The sequence below is a fragment of the Onychostoma macrolepis genome, chromosome 15 (assembly GCF_012432095.1).
Source record: "Onychostoma macrolepis isolate SWU-2019 chromosome 15, ASM1243209v1, whole genome shotgun sequence".
NCBI lineage: Eukaryota > Metazoa > Chordata > Actinopteri > Cypriniformes > Cyprinidae > Onychostoma > Onychostoma macrolepis.
In genome coordinates, this window is record NC_081169.1 from 31,612,680 (window position 1) to 31,631,358 (window position 18,679).

General features: G+C 41.0%; 1 long non-coding RNA gene across 1 annotated transcript; it reads right to left on the reverse strand.

The window, feature by feature from the left end:
* Nucleotides 1–1,090: 1,090 nt before the first annotated feature.
* On the reverse strand, nt 1,091–13,138 carry LOC131520679 (uncharacterized). Its single transcript, XR_009266108.1, has 4 exons — nt 12,754–13,138; nt 2,535–2,929; nt 2,103–2,252; nt 1,091–1,964 (listed from the first exon to the last, which is right to left on the reverse strand). It is a non-coding gene; the product is annotated as an uncharacterized LOC131520679 (long non-coding RNA).
* Between the last annotated feature and the right edge of the window lie 5,541 nt (nt 13,139–18,679).

Consider the following 18,679-nt stretch of genomic DNA (forward strand, 5'->3'; position numbering starts at 1 on the left):
TATTCTCCACATTTCCAAAAGGCCAAGTGCAAATGAGGCGAGAAGAGCTTTGATGATGTAAGGCTTATTCAGGTAAATGCAAGAAATGCTAAAGGTGTTACTTAAAATTATATATTTTTTTATTTTTTAAAGATATTACAGAAAGCAAACGTACTTGTTTGCTGTGTGGTCTGGAAGAAAGTGAAGTCATGTCCTCTGGTAGAATCAAGGTCTCAGTCCAGCCAAAGATGAGCTGACAGCAGCTGTCTCCTGATATCTGTGTCTGATATTGGACCTCAGCAGCAGTGGATTTGCACCTGCAGGTGACTGACTCTACCACTACCTAGCATTGACTGCAATAGAGAATGATATTCTCCACCAAAAGGCTTTCTGGGGAACATGGTTTGACCCAGTAAAGACAACAGTGTTGAAATAAATACAATAAAATTAAAATAACATAACTAAAAATATAATAAAACACCTAACTACATAAAACTATTATTGTTAGAAATTGCAACAAAATAAAATAGAAATGTAAACTTTTGAACTGCAGGTTTCGTCTGGCCAGAAGAGAACTGGCCCCCCGACTGAGCCTGGTTTCTCCCAAGGTTTTTTTTCTCTATTCTGTCACAGAGGGAGTTATCGCCGATTTGATTGGACAGATACTATTTAAACTAAACTGACCTAGACAATGTCATCTCTGAATTAAATAATGAAATGCCTTTAACTGAAAATTGAGTGTTTAATCTTATCATTATACATTACTGACACTATCTTTCAATTTTATACTGTTAAGTGCTTTGACACAATCTGTATTGTTAAAGGCGCTATATAAATAAAGGTGACTTGACTTGTTGTGGATATTAAGACTCACAGAAGGAATCACCTCAGCAGCTGTTGATTTTCCAGGAGAACCTTTAACACTGTCAGTACCTCACAGGAACAAAGCAAACAATTGAAATTTATAGTGCATTTCTAATTGATGTTTCTAGAGGTGCAACAGGAACACTGTGAGCTGCTTGTGAAAATCAGAGCCATCTGTGAACTGAAGGGAGTCCTTTATATTTGACAGATGAAAAACACTGAGCAGCAAAAGGACATTTAAGCATGGTTTAAATTTAATTAAATATGCAGATATGTGGAGTACATCAATTCAAAACTCAAACACATGGTCACAAGAGTTAAATTGACATTAACAAGCAGTTATCAATGCAGCCATGAATGAACCCTGAAACTCTTTAGTGCACACATTGCTAGACAGATCTCAAACTCTTGTCACTAGGTTTGGGGCACCCCTTTTATCTGAAACCTGAGCTTAGAGGCATTGTAAGCTGTTGACCAAGTAAAGTCACCATTTTGAACACAATGCTGTAAACATTGTAAGGGAGGTTTAGTCAAATCTTTGGAGGACTCTTACCTTGCCAGGTTTTGGAAAGAGGGACTGCTGAGATTGAGATGACATTTTAAGAAGGACAATTTCTGCATATTATAACCGCCTCATGTTTTTCTAACACAAAACTAGTTATACAACTTAAACTACTGTTAGGCAAACTAAATTCCCCTTTAAGAAGGGAAGATGCTTGCCAAATATATGCACATTCTTTTTATATAGCCATGAAAAAACAAACAAAAAAAAAAACAAAAAAAACAATCACATTATACAAATAATGTCATGTACGAATCCATAACAGGAAATAGATATTAGGTTGCACAGTTTATTAATGTGCAAATGGATGCGTGGGCGAGTCTTATTTGATGAGATATAGTTTATCAAATTATGCCCAAAGTTGAAGCTGTCCCTCAGACGATGAATACTCCAACTATTTGCGATGACTTCACTCCAAACGATAACAGTTCCCAAGCCCCAGACCTTTCCAAATCAGGTACTGCCATAAGTAAGACAGAAGCTACAAGCTTACATCCATCTGGGCATTACATCCATTTTTAGCTCGTAACATGTGGTTAGTCACCAATAAAGGGTCCTTCTAAAATACATAAAAATAAACTGTATCAACCTTTTAGCATCCAACCCAACATCGCTTTTATACACATATACAATTGCTTAGCATATATCAAACATCATCAACAAGGCTAGATTGAGATAACAAAGAAAACATCCTTACTTTAAGTTCAGCTTGAAATGGAACATTTCCCAACAAGGACATCGCACACATGCAGTCAAGCCATGCTTTCTACTGCTGCCGTTCTGCTAACTTCCTCTACTGACGGAGCTCATTTAGGCGCCATAGCACCCCTAGCGGTGGGGAAGACACCTATAGATAAGAGACTTAGTAACTGGCTTGTCTGTTACAATATGATGCTATAGCATAACTTGCATCAGAACACATTTACTCTTATCAATTCCAGTTTGTACAATCAGCACAACATTGAGGATGTTGAATATCAAGGGTTTAACCAAAATGGTTAATGCAACCACTGCATTTGGTCTGTATTCACAATTGAAACCATTATGATTCAACACTTCTCAGAACCAAATAAACATACAAATAAACCTATACAAGCTTTGTGTGGGTACATTTCTGAATGTTCCGTACCCATTTCCAGCAACAATGAAACACGAGCAATGAGCTTTTAATCCTCAAGCTCACAGATCGTTTTTTGAAGAAAACAAGAATCAAGTTCTTTCAGAATATGCCAGCATTAAGTCTTAACTGAAATAGAGAAAGAAAAAAATACTATAGTGATAAACTGAAACAGTTATGAAAATATACATTCACAATAGACAAGGAATACTCTCCTTTGGGATGATTTCTCTTGATGCAGCTCTTAACATCCGGGTCACACACACAAAAACTCACCTGTAGCTTTTTAGAAGCCCTTAGACCTTGATCAGTTGGTTCAGGTGTGTTTGATTAGGGTTGGAGCTGAACTCTGCAGGACTGATGTTGACCACTCCAGGTTAGATGTTTTAGTACCATTAAAGTCACAACTATAGAAGCAGGGTAAATAATTACAAGAAAAAAGCACAAGTAAAAAATATTCCCATTCACAATGATTTCAATCTCGTGCAGGTTACACGCTTTCCAACCTCCATCTTACACTGACAATCCTGTAAAATTTCAGCTCATGAGCATTTATACTCATGGACACAACCATCGATAGGGATGCAAGCAGGGTAGTTGTGGCCTAGTGGTTAGGGAGTCGGGCTTGTAACCTGAAGGTTGCTGGTTCGATTCTCGGGCCAGCAGGAACTTCCCATGATGCACCACAGCACAGACATAAAAGTTAATTCCAGGAGCTGCTCTGGTTTTTCACCTGGCTCCAGCAAGGGTTTAATCATTGGGCTCTAAAACTCCTCATTTGTAAGGTGCTTTGAGTAGTGGTGGCAAATGTGTCGAGGCTTCAAAGCAATTCGACACCCGTCTCTACGGTGACACCTAGTGGTCATTTTCAAGTATTGCTCTGAAACAGTTTAGACAGAGAAGCAGTTAGGCGAATATACGAATTATAACCTATGTTGTGTCTGTTGGTTCGCCAAATGATTCGGGGGAGTGGTTAGTGTTCATGACTGGAATGCTGTCACCCTGGTTTCGAATCTCGGGTGAAGCAGTAATTCATAAAATTATAATAAGCATTTAGAATTTGTGTTTTTATTGTTCTGCTATTCTAATGTGTTGAAACATCGGTCTGACATCTGAATGAACTCTTTATGAATAAATGTTATTTTGGTCATGAAAAATGAACATTAATAAAAGACATCAAGTCACAATGTCTGGCTTCTTTTTTTCTTTTCTTTTTTTTTTACATATAAAGATTTTTATTTTAAAATATGGATTTTCTAAACAGTGTCTCAACACTTTGTGATCTGAATTAGATTTCATACAATGTATGCCTTGCTTAGATGGCCCAGCAGTGTCAATAGCAGGCCTAGGTACATGGACAATGTTACCATCCTCTGCACCCCCCAAAAGGCCAGGATGAGTGCTCCTCAAATGGCCCATCGTGGATGTTGTATTATTACAGTAGGCTAGCTGCCTATCACAATACATCTCACTTTATTTTGTGTTTCCAAATGGAAATGCTCCCACACCACAGATGCATGGCATCTCTTGCATGGAGCTTCCATTATTATGTAATCTATCAGTATGAAATAATCTATGTATCAATTAACCTATGATATCCTATCTCTAACTTGCTGTGCTTGTCACTATCTAACTTATATTAATGTATATGTATGCCTATATGAATGTATCAGTATATTCATCCTAATTATCTGTCAATGTCTATAGCCTATATCTATCAATATCTTAATAATAACTTTTCATCTAGCCTAAATATAATTAACAAGATTACACTATAAATATCACTATATCGCAAAATCATTCTCCTCTCACAAAAACCCATGAAGTGAAGATGCGTTAACTTCACTTTTATACTTTGTGGGAGTTAGGTTGAGAAAGATGTGCGATTGTGTGATTTGTTCCCGACCCTGTCAATCAAACGCTGATTCGGCAGGTATGCCACGTCTCGAAACACTTGTGACACGTCCCGATGCTTCGAATCACCTTAGTCACGTGACATGGGTGTTTCGAATCGCCTTAGTCACGTGACATTGGGTGTTTCGAATCACGCTTCGGAGCAGTGTTTCGAAACATCTGCGCTTCGGGATCTCGACACTGTGTCGAAACATCAGCTTCGCGTCAGCCATCCCTAGCTTTGAGTAAAAGCATCTGCTAAATAGTGATGGCAAAGTGAAGCGTTCTGAACCAGTGAAGCTTTCAACACAATTGTATCGGAAAAAGGTTCATTAAAACAAACAAAAAAATGTTTGTGGTGTAAAATTGTTATAAGTCCACAAAACAAATGCCAAATTAAACATACATAGAGCATCAATACAACAAGGGACCAAAAAAAAACAATTTAATTAAGAATAAAAGGGGAAGTAGTCAGTCAACTTAGGCATGAATACAAATGATACAAGACATAGCCTGTTAAAGTCAAAAGTAGAACAGAATATACGCCAGAATATACGCTCAGGATCTATGTTTGTATGTTTATACAGCAATAACACAAGATTAAAAGGCATGCATACAAATGCACAAACAAAGGGATATTTATACAAGTGGCATAAATGTTTAAATACAGGCAAAAAAAAAAGCCATTAAAAGCAGAAATTCCCATTAAAAAAAAAGTACTAATTATAATAATACTAATAATAATAAAATAGGGTACAAATTTACACAAACATGCAATATTCTAATGTGGGTGGAAATAATGAAGATGAAAGTCGTTTTTATCTATATACCTAAACCTAACGCCCCCCAATTAGTATATATACCAAGTTTCAGGTCTCTTGGACCTACCGGTCAGGAGATATAGGGGGGTACCAATGATCGTTTTTATCCCTGCATCCTATAATATAATCTAAATAGACTGCACCCTATAATATAAGGTAAATAGACTGCACCCTATAATATAATCTAGATAGACTGCACCCTATAATATAATCCAAATAGGCTGCACCCTAGATAGACTGCACCCTATATAGATATCTAGATTATATTATAGGGTGCAGTCTATTGAGATTATATCATAGGGTGCAGTCTGTATAGGGTGCAGTCTATTTAGAATATATTCTAGGGAGTAGTCTATCTAAATTATATTCTAGGGTGCAGTCTATTTAGGGTGCAGTTTACATGGACTATATTCTAGGGAGCAGTCTATCTAGGGTGCAGTCTACCTGGACTATGTTCTAGGGAGCAGTCAACCTGGACTATGTTCTAGGGAGCAGTCAACCTGGACTATGTTCTAGGGAGCAGTCTATCTAGAGAGCAGTCTACAAAGGGAGCAGTCTATCTAGGGTGCAGTCTACCTGGACTATGTTCTAGGGAGCAGTCTACCTGGACTACCAGGAGATCGGATTGATTGCTCATTGCTGTTCGATTGCTTCAGTCTGTTGTGCTGCTGAGAGGTTTCTGTTTGTAGCTCCGTGTACCTTCACGTTTTATTGAATCTCTACCTTACTTTCACTCCCTTTTGTCTAAAGTGATAATATATAACTTAATTCCCACCATATTTCTGGTGTTCTTTTTCAAACTAATCTAACTAATTTGATCGTTCGCCTTTAAAAACCGTGAGTGCAGCCTGATAGCCCGTTAGCTTGTCACTCGCGGTTCTATTTGCATTTCTATTCGCGCCTATTATTATTTTTATTTATTTATTTATTTTTTTTCCCCCGGCTCCGTTTTTCACGAGCTCATCAAACAACAGTGGTAAGTGGTAAGTTAAATTGGTATCATTCATCAATCACGGTGAGTAATGGCTTCTTCTCCTGCTATTGTTGTTTGCAGTGTTTGCCACATGTATAGTTTATCTGTCTCTGTCAGCAGCGAGGGATTCACGTGTGATAAATGCAGGGAAATAGTTAGGCTGACAGAGAAGGTTTTAGAACTAGAGACACGCATCCAAACTTTAGTTGAGGACAGTAAGAATGTGAGGGCTGTAGATACTGCTTTGGATGCGACTAGCTCAGGGAGTCCTGTACATTGTTCGGTTTCGGTTGAGCCCGTGCAGCAGGGCAACTGGATGACAGTGAGGCGGCCTAGTCGAGGGTCAAAACACCACTCTTCCGTTCCGATCAGAACATCAAACAGGTTCTCCCCACTCAGTGACACACCCACTGAGAAACGTGATGAAAGTGCTCTAGTTATTGGCGATTCTATTGTACGGAACGTGAAAATAGAGACACCAGTCCCCATAGTCCATTGTTTACCAGGAGCCAGAGCGCCTGACATCTTGGCAAATTTAAAAGTGCTGACTAATGCTAAACGTCAATTCAGTAAGATTGTTATCCACGTAGGCGCTAATGATGTTCGACTTCGCCAGTCGGAGATCACTAAAAATAATGTTAAAGAGGTGTGTGAACTTGCAAGTACGATGTCAGACACTGTAATATGGTCTGGTCCCCTCCCTGCTTACCGTGGCGATGAGATTCATAGCAGACTGTCGTCACTTAATGGCTGGATGTCTAAGTGGTGCCCGCAAAATAACATAGGTTTTATAGACAATTGGAAGAATTTTTGGGGCAGACCTGACCTGTTGAAAAGAGATGGTGTTCATCTCTCCTGGGGTGGTGCCGCTCTTCTCTCTAGAAATATGGCACATAGTCTTAGAGTTCGTTGACTAACTGGAGCCCAGGTTAGGAAGCAGACAGACTGGCTAAACTGATCGTCTGCTAGCCGCCTCACGTCACAGAAGTCAGTTAACTCTCAGCACATAGAAACTTTTTCACCTAGATATCACTCTATAGAGACTGTGTCTGTTCCCCGAACTAGAAAATACAGAAAAAATCCAAACCAAAGTAATAGTAACAATTTAATTGATGTTCATCAAATAAAAAAATGATATAATACAGATAAACCCAAGATGGCGGCGCGAGGACATCGCGAGGCTCTGTGTCTCTCCAGATTCTGCAATTTTGCGGTATTTTTCTTACTCATCTCGGGCCTGTTCGTGCAGAACAGTTGTGCCTTTACATCGTACACCCGTTATGAGCTTTTGGATATCGGTTTGCGAATTTCCGACACTTTTATGGACAATCTTCGACTCCTTCCTGAGATCGCTAGGACACCCGAGGCTATGCACCCTACCCGGCCGGGCGGAAGTGCTCGCAGGCGGCGTCGAGATCGTAAACAAAGGCGGGGAAGCGGAGGACTAAGAGCTAAGCTAAGGCTAACACCACACCGGCTCTCTTTACCCAGCATTTTCCTCGCCAATGTCACGGTCGCTAGTGAACAAAATGGAGGAGATTCGACTCAGCATCACACACAGCAAGAAACTTTTGAACTGTAACGTCCTAATCTTCACGGAAACCTGGTTAAACAGCGGAATACCGGACACCGCTATTGAGCTAGCGGACGCCACACACTCGGGCGGATAGAACATTAGATGGCTACGGTAAGACCAGAGGTGGTGGATTGTGCATTTACATTAACAAAGCTTGGTGCACAAACTCTGCTATTGTTGGGAGTCATTGTTCAGCTAACCTTGAGTTTCTCATGGTTAAATGTAGACCGCTTTATCTACCGCGGAGTTCACTTCCACCATTATAACTGCAGCCTATATTCCCCGGATGCTGATGCCAAGCTTGCTATGAAAGAACTTCACGCAGCCATCAGTAAACAACAGACTGATCACCCGGAAGCGGCTTTTATTGTTGCAGGTGACTTTAATCACTCAAACTTAAAGTCAGTGCTACCCAAGTTTCACCAGCATGTTTCCTGTCACACCAGAGGAAACACAACCTTAGACCATGTTTACACAAACATGGCTGGAGCTTACGTTGCGACACCCCTCCCCACCTGGGACAGTCAGATCACCTTTCTTTGTTCCTCACCCCAAATATGCACCCCTCATCAACCGTGTCAAGCCATCAGTGAAGACCATCAAGGTGTGGCCTGCGGGGGCAGATTCCACACTCCAGGAAAGGTTTCTACACACAGACTGGAGTATGTTTGCTTCTCAAGCCACCAGTGGCGCTCACACAGACATTGACTCTTACACCTCCTCTGTATTGGATCATATCAATATCACCATTGACAGTGTTACAACCCAGAAACAGATCACCACATATCCAAATCAGAAGCCTTGGATGAACAAGGAAGTGCGACTCCTGTTGAAGTCACGCAACACTGCCTTCAGATCAGGAGATGCACAAGCCTACAGCACATCCAGAGCAAACCTGAAGAGGGGCATCAAAAAGGCCAAGCACTGCTACAAGCTAAAGATAGAGGGACACTTTTCCAACTCTGACCCTCGGCGCATGTGGCAGGGCATTCAGGCCATCAGTGACTACAAACCCACCCACTCCACCCCCGCAGCCACTGATGTCAACTTCCTGAACGAGCTAAATTACTTTTATGCTCGCTTTGAAAGAGACAACAGAGAAACTGCCACCAAGCTCAATCCCTCAGCTGACCACCCACCAATCATACTCTCCTCCACAGATGTCTGCAAGGCACTGAGCCGGATCAGCGCGCACAAGGCTGCTGGACCAGACAACATCCCTGGTCGTGTTCTCAGGGCATGTGCGGAGCAGCTCGCTGGGGTTTTTACAGACATTTTCAGTCTGTCTCTTGCCCAAGCAGCCGTACCAACATGCTTTAAATGCACTTCCATTGTGCCAGTGCCAAAACACTCTAGTCCAAGGTGCCCTAATGACTACCGCCCTGTAGCACTCACACCCATCGTCATGAAGTGCTTTGAGCGGCTGGTCCTGGAACACCTAAAAGACTCTCTACCATCCACATTGAACTCACACCAGTTTGCCTACCGTAGCAATAGGAGCACAGAGGACGCAGTTTCCATGGCACTGCACTCTGTGCTCACTCACCTGGACAATAAGAACACTTATGCACGTATGCTGTTTGTTGACTTCAGCTCAGCATTCAACACTGTCATCCCAACCAAGTTAATAGCCAAACTTGGAGACCTGGGCATCAATACCTCAATGTGTAACTGGATTTTGGACTTCCTGACCAACAGACCCCAGAATGTTCGATCAGGATTCACCTGCTCCACATCCATCACACTTAACACTGGTGTACCACAGGGCTGTGTGCTAAGCCCGTTTCTCTACTCCCTCTTCACCTCCGACTGCAAGCCTGTGTATGGATCTAATTCCATCGTCAAGTTTGCAGACGACACCACGGTGATTGGCCTCATCAGTAACAACGATGAGACTGCCTATAGGGAGGAGATCCAGCACCTGGCCACATGGTGCACTGAAAATAACCTGCTCCTCAACACCACCAAAACGAAGGAGCTCATCGTGGACTTCAGGAAGGAAACAAGAGGCACACACGACACCATCCACATCAATGGAATGGCTGTTGAGCGGGTCTCCAGTTTCAAGTTCCTGGGGATCCACATCTCGGCGGACATGTTGTGGAAAACCAACACCTCCAGCCTGGTCAAGAAGGCTCACCAGCGCCTCTTCTTTCTGAGGACACTGAGGAAGAATCAGCTCTCCTCGGCTATCCTGGTGAACTTCTACCGCTGCGCAATAGAAAGCATCCTGACCAACTGTGTCACAGTATGGTATGGGAGCTGCTCTGTTGCGGAGCGCAAGGCACTGCAGCAGGTGGTGAAAACTGCCCAGCGCATCACAGGGACTCCACTACCTGCCATCGAACACATCCAGAGGAAACGCTGTCTGCATCGAGCTCGCAGCATCCTTAAGGACTCCTCTCACCCAGCCCACAGACTGTTTCTCTCCTGCCCTCCGGCAGGCGTTTCAGGTGCCTCCGGACCAGGACCAGCAGATTAAAGAACAGTTTCTTCCCAGAGCTGTCTCTTTACTGAACTCTAACCCCGTTGATCCACTTCCTCATATATTATTAACTCTTCTCTCCTACCTCACATCTGCCTTATTTGCACTACTGAATGTAAATTTTTATTACAGTAACAACTGTTTACTTTTGTATCTTGCACTACCATACCTAAATTGGACTATGCTCATTTGCACTGACGACTGTTGTTTACATTATCAATGTTTACATTAACATTTTGCACCGTATGTCTAATTGTAATATGCAATCACTTCCACTGCACTTTTACACCTTGTTTATAGTAATAGTCATCTGTATATATATTATATTGATAGTACATATCACCTGTAAATTCTCTTTATAGTAATAGCCATCTGTATATTTATTCACTATACATATTCACCTGTAAATTCTGTTTATATTAATAACCATCTTTCTATATATATTTATACATATATTCAGTACATATCCTTGTCCTGCACTTATTCAACCATTGTATATCCTGCACTTGCTGCTATTGCACTTCTGGTTAGACCTAAACTGCATTTCGTTGCCATGTACCTGTACTTGTGTAATGACAATAAAGTTGAATCTAATCAAATCTAATCTAATCTAAATACATGATAAAGCTTGGCTTACTGAATATTAGATCCTTTTCTTCAAAAGCACTTTTTGTAAGTGATATGTTCACTGACCATAAACTAGATGTGCTTTGTTTGACAGAAACCTGGCTAAAACAAGATGATTACATTACTTTAAACGAGTCTACACCCCAAGATTACTGTTACAAACATGAACCGTGTCCAAAAGGTAAAGGGGGAGGTGTTGCTACAATTTATAGCAATATTTTCAGTATCTCTCAGAGGTAGGGTTTCAAGTATAATTTGTTCGAAGTAATGGTGCTTCATATAACGTTATCCAAAGAAACAAGTGTTAATGATAAATCCCCTGTGATGTTTCTACTGGCTACTGTATACAGGCCACCAGGGCACCATACAGACTTTATTAAAGAATTTTCTGATCTTCTATCGAAGTTAGTGCTGACTGCAGATAAAGTCCTAATCGTTGGTGATTTTAATATCCAACGATATGTTGATAATGAAAGAGATTCGTTGGGATCAGCATTTATAGACATTCTAAACTCTATTGGTGTTAAACAACACGTGTCAGGACCTACTCATTGTCGAAATCATACCCTAGATTTAATACTGTCACATGGAATTGATGTCAGTGGCATTGAAATTTGGCAGCAGAGTGATGATATCTCAGATCATTATCTAGTCTCCTGTATATTCCATATAGCTAAAGCTGTAAAGCCAACTCCTTGTTACAAATATGGTAGAACCATTACCTCTACCACAAAAGACTGCTTTATAAATAATCTTCCTGACTTATCTCAGTTCCTCAGCATATCCAATAGCTCAGAACAACTTGATGATGTAACTGAAACTATGGACTCTCTCTTTTCTAGCACTTTAGATGCGGTTGCTCCTTTACGCTTAAGGAAGATTAAGGATAAGAGTCCAACACCGTGGTATAATGAGCACACTCGTGCCCTAAAGAGAGCAGCCCGGAAAATGGAGCGCAGCTGGAGGAAAACTAAATTAGAGGTATTTCATTTAGCTTGGCGGGAAAGTACCCTATCCTACAGAAAAGCTTTAAAAACTGCTAGATCTGATTACTTTTCGTCTCTTCTAGAAGAAAACAAACATAACCCTCGGTATTTATTCAATACAGTAACTAAATTAACGAAAAATCAAGCATCAACAGGTGTTGGCATTTCCCAAGAGCATAGCAGTAATGACTTTATGAACTACTTCACTTCCAAGATCGATACTATCAGAGATAAAACTGTATACTTGCAGCCGTCAGCTACAGTATCGCATCAGATAGCGCACTATAGACCCCCTGAGGAACAATTCCACTCATTCTCTACTGTGGGAGAGGAAGAATTGTATAAACTTGTTAAATCATCTAAACCAACAACATGTATGTTAGACCCGATTCCATCTAAACTACTAAAAAGCTGCTTCCAGAAGTCATAGATCCTCTTTTGGCTATTATTAATTCATCATTGTCATTAGGATATGTCCCCAAAACCTTCAAATTGGCTGTTATTAAGCCTCTCATTAAAAAACCACAACTTGACCCCAAAGATCTAGTTAATTACAGACCGATCTCAAATCTCCCTTTTCTGTCAAAGATACTAGAAAAGGTAGTATCCTCACAATTATATTCCTTCCTAGACAAAAATGATATCTGTGAGGAATTCCAGTCAGGATTTAGATCGTATCATAGTACTGAGACTGCTCTCATTAGAGTTACAAATGACCTGCTTCTATCATCTGATCGTGGTTGTATCTCTTTATTAGTTCTACTGGATCTTAGCGCTGCGTTCGACACTATTGACCACAACATTCTTTTGAATAGACTAGAAAACTTTGTTGGCATTAGTGGAAGTGCCTTAGCATGGTTCAAATCGTACTTATCTGACCGCCATCAGTTCGTAGCAGTGAATGAAGAGGTATCATATCGATCACAAGTGCAGTATGGAGTACCTCAAGGCTCAGTACTAGGCCGTTACTTTTCACGCTTTACATGTTACCCTTGGGAGATATTATCAAGAGACATGGTGTTAGCTTTCACTGTTATGCTGATGATACTCAGCTCTATATTTCTTCGCGGCCTGGTGAAACACACCAAATTGAGAAACTAACGGAATGCATAGTCGATATAAAAAACTGGATGACGAGTAATTTTTTACTGCTAAATTCTGAAAAAAACAGAGGTGTTAATTATCGGACCTAAAAACACCACATGTAATATCTTAGAACATTATCTAACACTTGACGGCTGCTCTGTCAATTCTTCTTCATCAGTCAGGAACCTAGGTGTGCTGTTTGATAGCAATCTTTCATTTAAAAGCCATGTTTCTAGCATCTGTAAAACTGCGTTTTTTCATCTCAAAAGCATATCTAAATTGCGACCAATGCTCTCAAAGTCAAATGCAGAAATGTTAATTCATGCGTTTATGACCTCAAGGTTAGACTATTGTAATGCTTTATTGGGTGGTTGTTCTGCACGCTTGATCAACAAACTACAGTTGGTCCAAAATGCAGCAGCTAGAGTCCTTACTACAACCAGGAAATATGACCATATTAGCCCGGTTCTGTCAACACTGCACTGGCTCCCTATCAAACATCGGATAGATTTTAAAATCTTGTTAATAAATCTTGTTAACTCTGGCCGTTTGATAATACCTAGAATATCAAAATCGACTGCGGGCGGCAGATCCTATTCCTATTTCGCACCCAAACTCTGGAATAATCTACCTAACACTGTTCGGGAGGCAGACACACTCTGTCAGTTTAAATCTAGATTAAAGACCCATCTCTTTAGCCTGGCTTACACATAACACACTAATACGCTTCTATTATTCAAATCCGTTAAAGGATTGTTAGGCTGAATTAATTAGATCAACCGGAACCGGGAACACTCCCCATAACACACGATGTACTCGTTACATCGTAAGTAGAATGGCATCTATGCTAATATTTGTCTGTTTCTTTCCTATTCTGTTTCTCAGTCTGTATCCGGTCAGATGGTGGATCAGCACCAAGAGATGATGTCTACAGCCCTGATCGTCAGCGGAAACCAGGACACCCAGATGGCCCCAGAGACATATCCCCAGTGAAAACCTCGACTGAATACAATAAAACTAAAAAAAAAATATAACAAAATAACTAAAATATAATAAAATACTTAACTACATAATACTACTATTGTTAGAAATTGCAACACTTTTGAACTGCGGGTTTCGTCTGGTCAGAGGAGAACTGGCCCCCCGACTGAGCCTGGTTTCTCCCAAGGTTTTTTTTTCTCCATTCTGTCACAGAGGGAGTTTTGGTTCCTTGCCGCTGTCGCCTCTGGCTTGCTCAGTTGGGGACACTTCATTTCTAGCGATTATCGCCGATTTGATTGCACAGATAATATTTAAACTAAACTGAGCTAGAAAATTACATCTCTGAATTCCATAATGAAATGCCTTTAACTGAAAATTGAAAATTGAGTGTTTAATCTTATTGTTATACATTACTGACACTCTATCCTCTAATTTGATACTGTTAAAGGGCATATTCCAGGTTAGAGACTCCTGTGAGTCGATGTATAGAAAAATAATGTAGGAACTAGATTATCTTTAAAATATACTTTAAAATACACTATTAAGGCTTCTAGAGTCGTTTTTGTGAGAGAATTTTACTTCCGCATCTGAAAACCGCCAAAACCGGAAGTGACGTAACGAGAGGGAGAGCGGTACATGTTAACCATAGGAATGCAGTGGATCGCAATGACAGTTCGGACGCTGAGGAAATTTTAAATGTTTATTTACACTTATATGATGGACCACAGAAAATTATGAGCCTGTTATGCAGCCAAGAGAGCAGGGACAGGTCAGGATTAGACAGAACAACGGTCAGAGGAGACAGATTGAGTTGATGTGTGAGGAGAACAGCAGGTGTCTTGGTGAGACCAGTGTTAGCTTACAGATATACACACGTTAGCTAACGATATGTAATCAGACAATAGCAAAACTAGTATTGGTCATCTATGAGTATTGATACTTACCAGCAACATAAACTAATAAGCGTTGATCAGGCATGTCACGCTCGTTAATATCCGAAACTAACGTTAAGTGATATAGCGGTGTCTCATCACTGCAGGAGAGAGAGAGATAAACACGTTTTTGTTTCATTAAGTGTTTGTGTGGTAAATGCAAGGCCATGGTCACAGCTGAGGAAAGTCAGTGCTGCAGGGAGTTAGATACATACTGGGCTTTAGTGGAGAATGTGACCCCCACACTTGATGTGTAGTGTCCGGCTTTGAGGCTTGCTGTCTAAACCCATATGTGCTACAGATAACCTATATGCACTTCAGACAGGAGCATGGACCTCTCCAGGCCAGCAGACATTAGTGTGTTTAGGGCAGAGATCATTTATTACTCTGAGCTAAATACTTGTATGTATAAATACATAGTATATTAAAGATTTGAAAACCATTTTAAAACCATCTGAATAATTGTCTTCTTCAATTACAAGTTGCCTATATTTAAGTAGGTCACAACTACCTGCAAGTCACACTTTTTGATGCCATTGGTATAAGACAGTCAATATTGACAGCATACAGACAAGTTGTCCGCTGGGCCTGTGGTGCTCTGAGCAGCCCTTACCAGCATGTGTTGAGTCAGACATTAGAAGACAGTTTACAGAGGAAGGAGGACTTTATAAAGGTTTTGAATGGCCCCATTTTGTTGATTATATATATGTGTGTATGTATGTATGTATGTATGTGTGTGCGTGTGTGCGTGTGTGCGTGTGTGCGTGTGTGCGTGTGCGTACCAAACATATACTACCGAAAGAAAAATATACCATCGAACCCATTTAAAAACATTTAACAATGAGTGCGTTTACATGGACACTCTTAATGCGATTATAATGAGATTTTGGCGATATTGCGATTATGCTTTACCTCATGTAAACGCAATACTTCGATCTAAATAATACGATTAAGCTCATAATCGCAGCAAGCATAATCGTATTAACATAGGTGGCGTACGCCGATTTTAATCGGAATATACAGGCATGTAAACACCTTAATCGCAGTATTGCCGCTCTGACCAAAGTGCGCATGCGCTTGTGACATATATGAATAACGTGACACGCACCTGTAATAATACGGAGATTAGAAACGATGGAGGGGAAGAAAGCATCACATTCTGAGGAAAACACAACAAGCTGCCAGCAGTCTCTGTGCAACATGATCTCACAGAATTCCGTGTAATGTTCACGGACTTAATTAACCCCGAATCTGTGGTGGCATCACGGAATCGCCGAAAATTCCGTGATGGACTCACAGAAAAAAATCCGTGATTGGCTCACAGAAGTGATACCAATGTAAGTCAGTGACAGCTCCACGCACGGAAACCAGTGAATCCGTGCATGGACCACGGCTGATGCCTTCTGTGAGCCCATCACGGAATTTTCGTCGATTCCGTGATGCCACCACAGATTCGGGGTTAATTAAGTCCGTGAACATTACACGGAATTCTGTGAAATCAGGTTGCTCTGTTCCTTACCCTCATCCAGAAAGGACGAACAGAACGCGACGGCAGCGTATAGGCAAACAAATTCCATCATATTTCTATCATGGCGCTGAAAAAGCATGGAATACAGCGATACAAAATCATTATGCATTAGACGTAAATAGATTAAAACAGCGACCAGTAATACTGCTCTTTCTGAGTCCATCATTTGTGCTGTCCAGTGGGTATGTGAATAATGGCAGTGAAAAAATTAACCACAATCCTTAGCGAATAATAAGAATAATGGAAATTGCATGTAAACGGGAGTAAGAGCTTTGCTCTTGACATGTAAACATCAAAATGCGATTAAGTCCTTACTCTGATTATTGGAAATAAATCGCAATATTCGTGCGCATGTAAACGCAGTCAATCTTTCAGTCTGGGTATCACACTAATGTGTTGTTGAAGTGTGTTAAATCGTGAATGCTGTGCTAGATACACAATCCAACAGCCTCATCTTGTTGAGAGGGATCTGGAAAGAGGAGCAGGTGTAGCGGAAGACAGACAGTGCTGCGTTCTCGTGGAGCCTGTGGTGACCTGCAGTATAACACTCTCAGAGACTCCATGAGGCCTGATGCAGACGCTGGGAGAAGCAAGCAAACGTTTAGATCACATTCACTGCTGACCATGCTTCTCCACTCGGCCTCAATCACATCTGCATCTCCATCAGGAGTGAAGCTGCAGTCCAGTAGAGGTGGTTCATAACAGCTGGCCTCCACTGCTTCAGATCTTCACACTCCCGTCTTCCAAAGCCTTATAAACACACCACATGACAAAAAATTACCAATTAGCTGTGCAAACAATGTTACTAAGCTGTCACTAGACTTGATGGTTATAATTTTAGCAAACTGAGGTTAACTTACCAGCTATGTCTTCTTATATGGTAACGTTTTTACACTGTTTTTAAAAATATAACGATATTGCTAATGCTTACAAGCTAGCTGTGGTGCTTTACAACAACTTATATACATCTCGTTGCGTCTCATTATTTAAATAATTATGTTCACTGATTTGGTAGTCAGCAAATGTTAAAAATCAAGTCTTAAGGTGCACAGTTGATTTTGAACAGCATCTCTGACGGATCCGTGAGCATCATGTCTCCACCGGCGGCCGAACAACAGGCGGACCAGGACCCGATGAAGAAACCGCACTAGCTCGGAGTCTCACTCGCTTCTTGCTTCGATATCCCATGCTGAACTGCATCATATCGCCAGAATGATAATCTTCCGGTATATAGTGATCGCCAAATTACACACCACCGCGTTGTTTGAAGCAGATGCATTAAGTCTCTTCAGCTGCACAAACGCACCGAGGCTCGGAAGATACCGTCCTATTACTTGTCAGGAAACCTTGTGGACTCGATGTCCTGACAGGCTGGAGTTTGTGCAACCTCCACAAACACAATAATTTACCATGACGATGATAAACGGAAAAAAATAAGTACCTAAAACACACTGACTCGCGCCCGCTCCACTGAACACCAGCAGCGCGCGGCAAACGACTCCCTCTCGTGACGTAATATGACGCGATGTTGAAAAAAAAGCGCTTTTTCAGAACGGTCAAGGAATGCGTCACTTTTTCTTCTAAATTTGTGCCCTCATGCCTTGTAAAACATTTTCAAACCCTGCAATAACGGTTCATATGATATTTTCATAAAAGGTTATATATTCATTTGAAAAAATTTTTAACCTGCAATATGCACTTTAAGTGCTTTGACACAATCTGTATTGTTAAAAGCGCTATATAAATAAAAGTGACTTGACTTGACTTGACTATGTTCTAGGGAGCAGTCTATCTAGGATGCAGTCTACCTGGACTATGTTCTAGGAAGAAGTCAATCTGGGGTGCAGTCAATCTAAATTATATTACAGGGTGCAGTCTACGTTCTAGGGAGCAGTCTATCTGGACTACGCTCTAGGGTGCAGTCTATCTGGACTATGTTCTAGGGAGCAGTCTACCTGAACTATGTTCTAGGGAGCAGTCTACCTGAACTATGTTCTAGGGAGCAGTCTACCTGAACTATGTTCTAGGGAGCAGTCTATCTGGACTTCGCTCTAGAGAGTAGTCCATCTAGGGTGCAGTCTATCTGGACTATGTTCTAGGGTGCAGTCTACCTGGACTATGATCTAGGAAGCAGTCAATCTAAATTATATTACAGGGTGCAGTCTACGTTCTAGGGAGCAGTCTATGTGGACTACGTTCTAGGGAGCAGTCTATCTGGACTACGCTCTAGGGAGCAGTCTATCTGGACTACGCTCTAGGGAGCAGTCTA